This window comes from Rhinopithecus bieti, unplaced genomic scaffold (assembly GCF_001698545.2).
Source record: "Rhinopithecus bieti isolate Rb0 unplaced genomic scaffold, ASM169854v2 scaffold_51227, whole genome shotgun sequence".
Lineage (NCBI taxonomy): Eukaryota > Metazoa > Chordata > Mammalia > Primates > Cercopithecidae > Rhinopithecus > Rhinopithecus bieti.
In genome coordinates, this window is record NW_016820844.1 from 378764 (window position 1) to 387935 (window position 9172).

Below are 9172 nucleotides of genomic sequence, written 5' to 3' on the forward strand. Positions count from 1 at the left end.
AGGGTGGAGGGGACGGGGGGTGGCAGTGAGTAGGACTGATTTACAACTTTTACAACTTATGACCAGAAAGTTGAGTCTTTGAAGAGGAACTTGTTTGTCCCAACCATTTCCCCTCTTCTGTTTTACAGTTCTTCCTCTTCAAATTTCTTCAGCAGGATTTGGTTTTTTTTTGTTCTTCTTGATTATCTAGGAGCAAGAGCTTATCTGAATACAGAGAGGGAGAGGTGGGGGAGGTTTTTGTGAGAGCTGCTTCTATGAGCCTTTGGGTTAACCCATGAATACAAGGTATGATACAGCAGTCCACAAGGATGAGTACATGTGTAACAATTGCGAGGAAGGTAAAGATTGAGGTCATGAGTCCCTTCCATTTTCCAAACCACCTTTCCATCAGGCCCATAAAGGGGTCATCTATTCCAGAGTTTTCTGCTAATTCACTTGCTAGGGTGGTAAGGCCTTGTAAGGTTTTTGTGATTGTCCCGTTGGGGGCTGTATTATTAGGAATAAAAGTACAACACTGGACCCCGATCATGACACAGACTCTGCCCTTTTCAGCTAACATCATGTCAAGGGCTATTCTGGTTTCCCAGGCCATCTGGCTGGTAGGGCCTAACTGTTCAGCTATTCCTTTTGTGGCATCTCTGGTATAATTGACAAATTGCTGTTGATTGTAGTATATATAATTTATCCAGTATACATTTTTGTTAATAGTGGACCACCAGAATAAGATAGACTCAAACCCGGTGGCTATTTGGTTTTAAGCTTTGAATTCATTTGGTACCCCTGTGGGACCCCGATACTGTCTATGTAACGTGCAGGTCAAAGAAGAAAAAGGGGCTTCTCTTTTTCTTCGGGTTACTTGCTTCCTGTCTGGTTGATGAAATGCCAAGGTGAAAGGGATGGCTAATTGGATCAGAGCACAAGTGCTGCTCCAGTTGCTTGGCAGTGTAGCCAATGTTGGTCCCCCACAATACTGCTCGGGGATAAACTAGGTCCCACACATCTGCTCAGGGATAGACTGGGGCTGACTGAGTGGTTAGTTCTTGAAAAAGTTTAGGCCCACTGCATCCCGTCAGGTTTCCAGGAATGTCAAATGTTTCCCTTGCCGTGAGAGACACAAGGTAAAATTGGTATTGAGAGCTGGAGATTGAAGGGCCCTTGGGGGCTGTTCCATAGGGCTCTTTACCTTTGGGAAAAGTAGTGAAAGATGGTGCATGACTTGTTTCCCCAGGCTGTGGGGTGCTGGAAGAGACCTACCATACAATCCATTCCTGGTTGGTTGGCCCATCCGAGTGGGAAGGGAACAATTTGGGTTTCATGGCCTGCCTGTTACACAAGCGTAACAATCACTTTTATTTAGAATGCAAATGGAATATTTAATCCATTCCAGCCAGGCATTTATATCTTGATACCTGGTTTCTATGGCTAGGGTTTGCTTCAAGTCCTTGATGTCTACTATAGCTACTTTGGTTTTGTCGTTAGGCATGAAGCAAGAAATGATTCGATTGTGTGGGAGGGGTAATGGTGGAAGATGGAGAAGGAGGAGCAAAGCACATTTCAAAGAAGCCTATAGGGTCCTTTCCAATGACATCTGCTCCTAGGCCATAAAAGCGCTCTAAAGTGGGTGTAGGGTTGGTGGAAGTAGGGATCTTAATAGAGATAAGTACTGGGTTGCAATGGTGAGATTGGCAATTAGAGGGGGTGGTTCTTTTGGTGAAGTGGAGGTAGGGTTTTAGGGTGATGCAACCCTCTGAGGAGGTCCAGCCCTGACACTTGGTAGTCCATGTAACATCTCCCCAAGTATAGCAAAACCACTAATGCCAGGTTCATGCCCGTTCATGCAAGCGCCAGTTTTGTAGGCAGTACAGTCTATCCTGGAGGGACAAAGGTACTTTTCTGAAGAGGCTAGCTGTCTTTTACTTTGGAGATCCCTGCCAGGCATGACAAGACAGGCATCAAATGTAATCGTTTCGGGGGAGGGTAATTGGGTTATATTGATGGTAAGACGTCCTTGGGTAGCTAAAGGAAGAAGAAAAAGACAGATTAAACTCTTTTGAATGTTAGTTTGGGGGCTGTCGACCGACAGTCCATGACTTTGCAAGGGGTGGGGTCTTTTTTACTTGAGTGTGGTGGGTCCATCCTTTTTCAGCCATTCAGATTGCTGTTTCAGTCATTAGGAGTACTAGATAAGGTCCCTCCCAGGTTGGTTCGAGCTTTCCCTCTTTCCAACTTTTGATAAGGTTGGTGTTGGTGAACTGGGAATTCGAGGGGTGGAGTTTATGCTAGGAGGCCTTGAGTCCTGAGGGAGGAAAGGGTGGAAGACAGACCAAATATATAGTTTTTGAGAAACTGATCTTTTGTTTCAAATGTAGTCAGTAGTGGAATTTAGATAAGGCAGCCCATAGACCATTTCATAAGGGGACAGGCCAACATCTTTTCGAGGGGCAGTTCAGATTCTTAGTAAGGCAATGGAAAGGCATTTTGTCCATGGTAACTGGGTTTCGAAGATTAATTTGGTTAGGTGATTTTTTAGAGTTTGATTCTTTCTTTCAACCCTCCCTGATGAGGGCGGGTGCCAGGGAGTATGATATTCCCATTTTATTCCTAGTGCTTGGGTTAGTCCCTTAATGATGTGTGCAGTGAAGTGGGTCCCATTGTCCAAATCAGTGTTCTTTATTAGTCCAAACCTGGGTATGATATGTTCCAACAGGGCTTTGACTGCATTACTGGTTGTTGTGCTTGGGAACAGTGGGTGAGATAGTCAACTATTACTAGTAAATACTTAAGATAGCCTATTGGGAGCATTTCCGTGTAGTCAGCTTGGATGCTTTGGAACGGCCTCATTCCTGGGTTTCTTCCCCCAGGAGGTTGCCTCTTTAGGGTTTGCTTATTAGTTTTTCTGCACCATCCGCCACTTGCAACTGTTCACCACTTGCCTAGTGAGGGTATATGTCCCTACACATCCATAGACTCTAAGGACAGCATTGCACACAGCTTGAGGATCCCATTGAGTTCCTTGGTGAAGCTGTGACAATACTTCCCTCGTGAGGGGTTTAGACAGCATTTCCCTTCCATCTTTTCATACCCACTTCCCCTTTGGGCTTTCCTTAGCTCCTATTTTCTTAAGTTTTTCTTGGTCTGTGGGGGAGAAGATGGAGATCACAACTGGAGGGGGAAGACAAGGGGTTAGATGGAAAATGTGTGCCTCTTGGGAAGAGGCAGCTTGCTTAGCTACTTAATCTGCAAGGTTATTTCCCCAGCTTTCAAAAGATGGGTTATTTTGGTGTCCTGGGACATGGACAACTGCAATCTCTTCCAGCAGCTGAAGATTTTCTAGTACTTGCATAATTAATTCCTTGTGGACCAAACCTTGGCCCTTGCTATTGATGAGGCCTCGTTCAGTCCAGATCTTTTCTAAAGGTATGGACTACTCCTAAGGAATACTTGGAGTATATGTAAATAGTTCCTTCCTGATTCTGCAGGGATTTTAAGGCTTGGTTTAATGCAAAGAGTTCACACGTTTGGGCAGACCACTTATTTGGCAGTCTTTCTGACTCTACCACTGTGAGGGTTTCCCTATCAACTACGGAGTACCCGTTGTGCCTTTTTCCTTCAATGACCCGGGAGGTCTATAAAGAGGTGACACCCTGTTTGGAAGGGGGTTTTGCACCTGGATGTGGTCTGACTGTAGTTTGAAAACTGATTAGATCTAAGCAGTTATGCTCATGTTCCTCCTGGTTTGGATTTCCTGTTAGGAAAGCAGTGGGATTGAGTGAATTGTCAGTGGTTAGTGTTAGGTTATCTCCCTCTAATAAGATAGCTTCATATTTCAAAATCCTTGAAACAGTGAGCCATCTCCCTGACTTCTGATTAAGAATGGTTCTGACTTGATGAGGGGCACTTACGATGAGGTTTCTCCCAAAGGTTGTTTTCCTGCTTTCTTCTGTTAGCAAGGCAGTTGCTGCTATGAATTAGACACATTCGGGCCATCCCCGGGTTACTAGGTCAAGGATTTTTGACAGAAAGACTGAGGGCTGCCGGTGGCCTCCGTGTTTTTGGGTGAGTACCCCTAAGGCCACTCCTTTGCTTACATTAACGAAAAGGTGGAATGGCTGTTCTAAAGAGGGCAAGGTTAGAACAGGGGCAGTTACAAGTAGGTGTTTTAATTCTTTTACTTGTTGGATCTCTGATGGGGTCCAAAGGAAGGGGTCTGGTCCTTCTTGAGTGAGTTTTGATATAGGGGCTTTGTTTTAAGGCGTAAGAGTCAATCCACAGATGACATCCAACCAATCCTAAGAATTTCCTAAGTTCCTGCTTTGTTTCAGGTAAAGGCAAAGATACGATACCTTCAATTCATTCGGGTCCTATCTTTCGTTCACCTTTACTGATTAGGTGTCCTAGATATTTTGCCTCAGGTTCTATGAATTGGAGTTTGTTCTTTGAGACCCATAATCCTTGTCCCCTTAGGAAATTTAGGAAGTTAACTGAAATTGCTGTTACTTTATCCTTGTTATCTCCTGAAATGAGCAGGACATCTACGTATTTGAGTAGGCATATGGATGAAGGCAGGGAGAAGTTTTCTAGGACTTGCTCTAAAATTTGACCAAATAGATTTGGGGACTCTGTAAACCCTTGGGGCAAGACTGTCCATCGGTACTGCTGTTTTCGACCAGAGTGAGGGTCCTCCCACTCAGAGGCAAATATGTCCCAGCTGTCCTCTGCTAAAGGGCAAGCCCAAAAGGCATCTTTTAAATCTATCACCGTGAACCATTGGTGGTTGTGCGGGGTTCTACTGAAAATGGTGTAAGGATTGGGAACAACAGGGTGGGTGGTCTGAACTATTTGGTAAATAGCCCAGAGGTCTTGCACTAGCTGGTATGACCCGTCTCACTTCCTTACAGGCAATATTGGAATGTTATAAGGGGGCATACAGGGTTCAAGGAGCCCATAGTGGACAAGGCTTTCAATTACAGGTTTTAAACCTATTCTGGCTTCCAAGGGAGTAGGGTATCATTTTCTTTTCACTACTTCCCCAGGAGTTTTTAATTTGACATGAATTGGAGGAACCCATAGCTTTCCTCGATTCCCTTCCTTCGACCATATGTTGGGATGGATGCGGCTTTCTTCTGAAGTGGTGAGTAGGTTTAAGGAAGTAAGGAGTTTTCCTTGATTAACATATAGGCCTATGCTTAACCTTAACATTAAGTCCCTTCCTAATAAATTAGTTCCTGCTTCAGGAATTAACAAGAACTTAGTAGCAACCAACTTATTCTTATATTTGACTTTGGTTTCCTCTAGAAGTTTTGCTCTGAATCCTTCCCCTTTAACTTCTGAGACAGTAAGGTATTCTGCTGAACAGGATAAACCTGATGGGAGAAAACATAGGCAGGAGCCAGCTGCTCCCTAATTGACTAGAAAACTGACTATTTCCAATTTGGGTCCCACTGTTAAATTTATCAAGGGCTCTTGGTGGGACTCAAGATGGAAGATGTAGAACCCCTGAGCCCACTGTTCTTCAAATGTCATGAGTGAAAGGACTTTCTTTTCCCTCTCCCATTCAGGACATTCCCTCTTAAAATGTCCTGGCTTTCCACACCTGAAACATCTGTTTTTCCTTCTCTGCCTCCCGGTTCCCTGATTCTCAAGTTTCATCCCTTTGCTTCCTTTATAGGGTCTGGCAGCCTGGTACTCAGAAGGTTTACAAGTTCTATTTTCCTGGGATGCCTGTTGAAAAGTTCCCTGTTGTAGGGTGAACAGTATAATTTTTGCCTTTTGCTTCTGCCTTTCCTCACCCCTCTGTACATATACCTTTTGGATCTCTCTTAAAAGTTCCTCTATGGGACGGTCTTTCCAATTTTCTGTCTTTTGTCATTTCTTTATAGTGTCCGGCCAACTATTGGTGACAAAGTGGAGCTTTAACATCCTTTGTCCTAGTGGGTCCTCTATGTCCAAACCTGCGTATTTTCTTATCTGTTCCTTAAATCTGTTGAAGAATTCCATGGGCCCTTCATCTTTCTCTTGCTGTACATTAAATGGTCGGGAAATATTTTGGGTTCGAAGAACTGATTCCTGAATCCCTTAATTATCATATCCCTGACATCTCTCATGTTTTCCCTGTGAGCTGCATTGTTGTTATCCCATTGAGGGTTCTGGGCCAGGAATTTATGCTCTGCTGCAAGGACATTCTGACCAGGGGGTGCTTGCACTCCCAGACTATCATAGCGGCCTTGCAGATCATGGTTCTTTCCTCTTCTGAGAAGAGAATACCTAGAATAGACATTAATTCAGCCCAGGTATACAGTTGTGGCCCCAGAAATTGGTAAATTTGATCTGAGACTCCAAAAGGGTCATCTAACAGTGGTTTGAATTCCCTTTTTAGATTTCTAACCTCTGAACCAGATAAGGGGGCATTTTCGAAGCCAATATCCACTCCTCCTAGTGGTACTTCCCTTAAGGGAAAAAAGGTTGGAACAGACTTCTTTGAAGAAGAGAGAAAAGGAAAGTTTTGAATATCCCTTTGGTATTGTTCTATTTCCCGTCAGAGCTTTCCTAAGGGAGGGGCATGTTCAAGTGGCTGTCCAGCATGGGTGTGGGGTGTCAAGGCCCATGGGGCAGGGTTATATGGGGTAGGGACCGAGTTTTCAGCTTGGGGCAGAGGGGTAGGTGGGGGAAGGGCTGATGTTCAGTTTTGGGGGGAGGGGTAGGTGGGGCAAGGTGGCCCAGAGGATCCCATGTATCTTTGGATATAGAATATGACTTAGCTAGGTTGTCTTTGGGGGGTTTTGAGTTTGGCTTTGCTTTTTCGTCCTTTAGAGGGTAGAGAAGGACAGGTCCTGTCTCCAACATAGAGCATAATCTATCTCCTCTTGAGAAACTGGGCTCTTATCATTGACATACTGGATCAGGAGTTGGCATGTCCAGTCCTCCTCCGACCCAAACTTTGGCCAAAAGACTGAAAGTCTGAGGATGGGTTCCTTAGTCCAAATAAAACAGCAATACTTTATCATTTGCTGTCTTTTCTCGGGTCTGGTCCTTTCATTATCCTTCCAGTATTTTAACATAATGCCTAGGGGACTGTCAGGGGAATTTTATTGTCTGCTTGGCCTTTTAGAGTCTCTGTCTTACTTGGGGTATTTCCCATCCTGGAGGTTGGTGAGGCTTAATCCATAATATTAGAGTAGAGATCTCTTGCACTCCAGTGTCTTAGAGGCTCAACCTCCCCGTTTCCCACTGGAGGTTTCTCTCCTCAGCACTCACTTCGTCCTTATTGGCTGCTTCCCTTGTGGGAATTTTAGGCCCCTCTTGGCAGGTAGGTAGAATCCCCTGATTGGAAAACCGCTCTAATCCGTATGAGGTGACCACGGAACCAAATCTGGACTCCGCACTCGCCTCGCGCGCAGTGGTGCGTCTCACTCACACGCTTTCAACGTCCAGAGACCCCGACCACCAAGGAATACTTTGCCGCCCCAATAGCGACTTTTCTTACCTTGGTCTGTGCACAGTGTTTCCTGTGGTTGCCATGGAATCCTTTTGATTTTATTTTATTTATTTATTTATTTTTTGAGACGGAGTCTCGCTCTGTCGCCTAGATTGGAGTGCAGTGGCATGATCTCGGCTCACTGCAACCTCTACCTCCCGGGTTCAAGTGATTTTCCTGCCTCAGCCTCCCAAGTAGCTGGGACTACGGTCGCGCACCACCACGCCTGGCTAATTTTTGTATTTTCAGTAAAGATAGGGTTTCACCGTATTGGTCAGACTGGTCTCACAGAATTCTTAAGGATCCTCCCACTGCCCGAGTTGCTAAGAGTCTGGATTTATTCGTCACTTCGGGCGGGACTCGATCCTCCGCTCCTGGGGCCACCACAACGAGTCAGTGGGACACGTCTTCCCATGAAAGATAATCGCTAACCCCTCTTGAAGGAGAATGGGATCCCGGACGAGTCCCTAAGATCTGCTGGAAACAAGTGCTCGGTGTAGCCAAAAGAAATCCGCACTTAGACGGAAGATTCCTCAGCAAGGCACCTTTACTTCTACAGAAGGGTGCTCCTTGCCTGTTACAATTGCAAGAGCACACCAAACAAAGGAGGGAAGGAGTTTTTAATCCTAACGCAGTTCCCGTTTCTGTGTCCTTCCGCTGTTGGCTGGGGTTGGACCACACAATCTAAGCTGATCCCAACTGGCTAAGACTTAAACTTTTGCAAATAGGGTAAAAGCTGGATTTGCGAAAAAAAAGAAGGTGTGTGTGTGGGGGGGCAGGGAGGGGGTAGGACTGATGTACAACTTTTACAATTTATGACCAGAAAGTTGAGTCATTGAAAAGGAACTTAGTCGTGCCAACACGCTGAGTTGCCTGACCCAGTCCTGGGCTCAGTTCCTCCCAGATACCGGCGTTTATCATTGGTGTAGATAATGGTGACTTCCCTTGTCTTAGAATTGGGGGCCTTGGTCTTCCCGGGACGTAAGGAGTCAGAGACTCTTGAAAAGAGCCGTCCCGCTGGTCCTTTCATTTATGCCGATCCCAGCCCGGCACTCACCAAGTGCCCGGCGCCCGGGAATGCAGGGCCAAGTCTGATTTTATGGTTTGTGGAGCTTCAAGCTTAGGACGCATAGCTGTGAATTTCGGGTCCTGATGACTGCGGAACCATAGCGAGGCCAGGAGGCGAGAGTGCACTTTCCTAGGTTCCGAGGCCGAAGAGCCCACCTGGCTGGAATGGTCTCTCAAGGAGCAGAGAGGAATCAGCACCCTCCGAGTCCTCCGAACCTGCGGCGGCTCAGCGGTCGGTTCCGTGAGGAACTGGCAGCGATCGCAAGCTTGGAGTTGCTTTTTGGTTTGTTCTGAGTCCTTCACCTGGTGAGGGGAAGGAAGCCCTGCTTGGGGTCGTTGAATCTGAGTTTTCTCCAGTCAAAATCAGTGGTTTGAGATTGTTTTCCCTGAAAAAGCATAGTTTACCTGTGCCTACAGGGAGGAGTTCTCTTTTTCTTAAAAAAATATATTTTATTAATGAAAGGGAAAGTAACATTTCTGTTACAAAGAAAAACATCAGAGGACATGGATCGGATATGATTTAAATAAACATAAGAAGAAGTTCACCCACCAAGATGGCCGGTTAGCTCAGTTGGTTAGAGCGTGGTGCTAATAACGCCAAGGTCGCGGGTTCGACCCCCGTACGGGCCA

General features: G+C 45.7%; 1 non-coding gene across 1 annotated transcript; it reads left to right on the plus strand.

Moving 5' to 3' along the window:
• The first annotated feature begins 9098 nt into the window (after positions 1 to 9098).
• Positions 9099 to 9172, plus strand: TRNAI-AAU (transfer RNA isoleucine (anticodon AAU)). Its single transcript has one exon. It is a non-coding gene; the product is annotated as a tRNA-Ile (tRNA).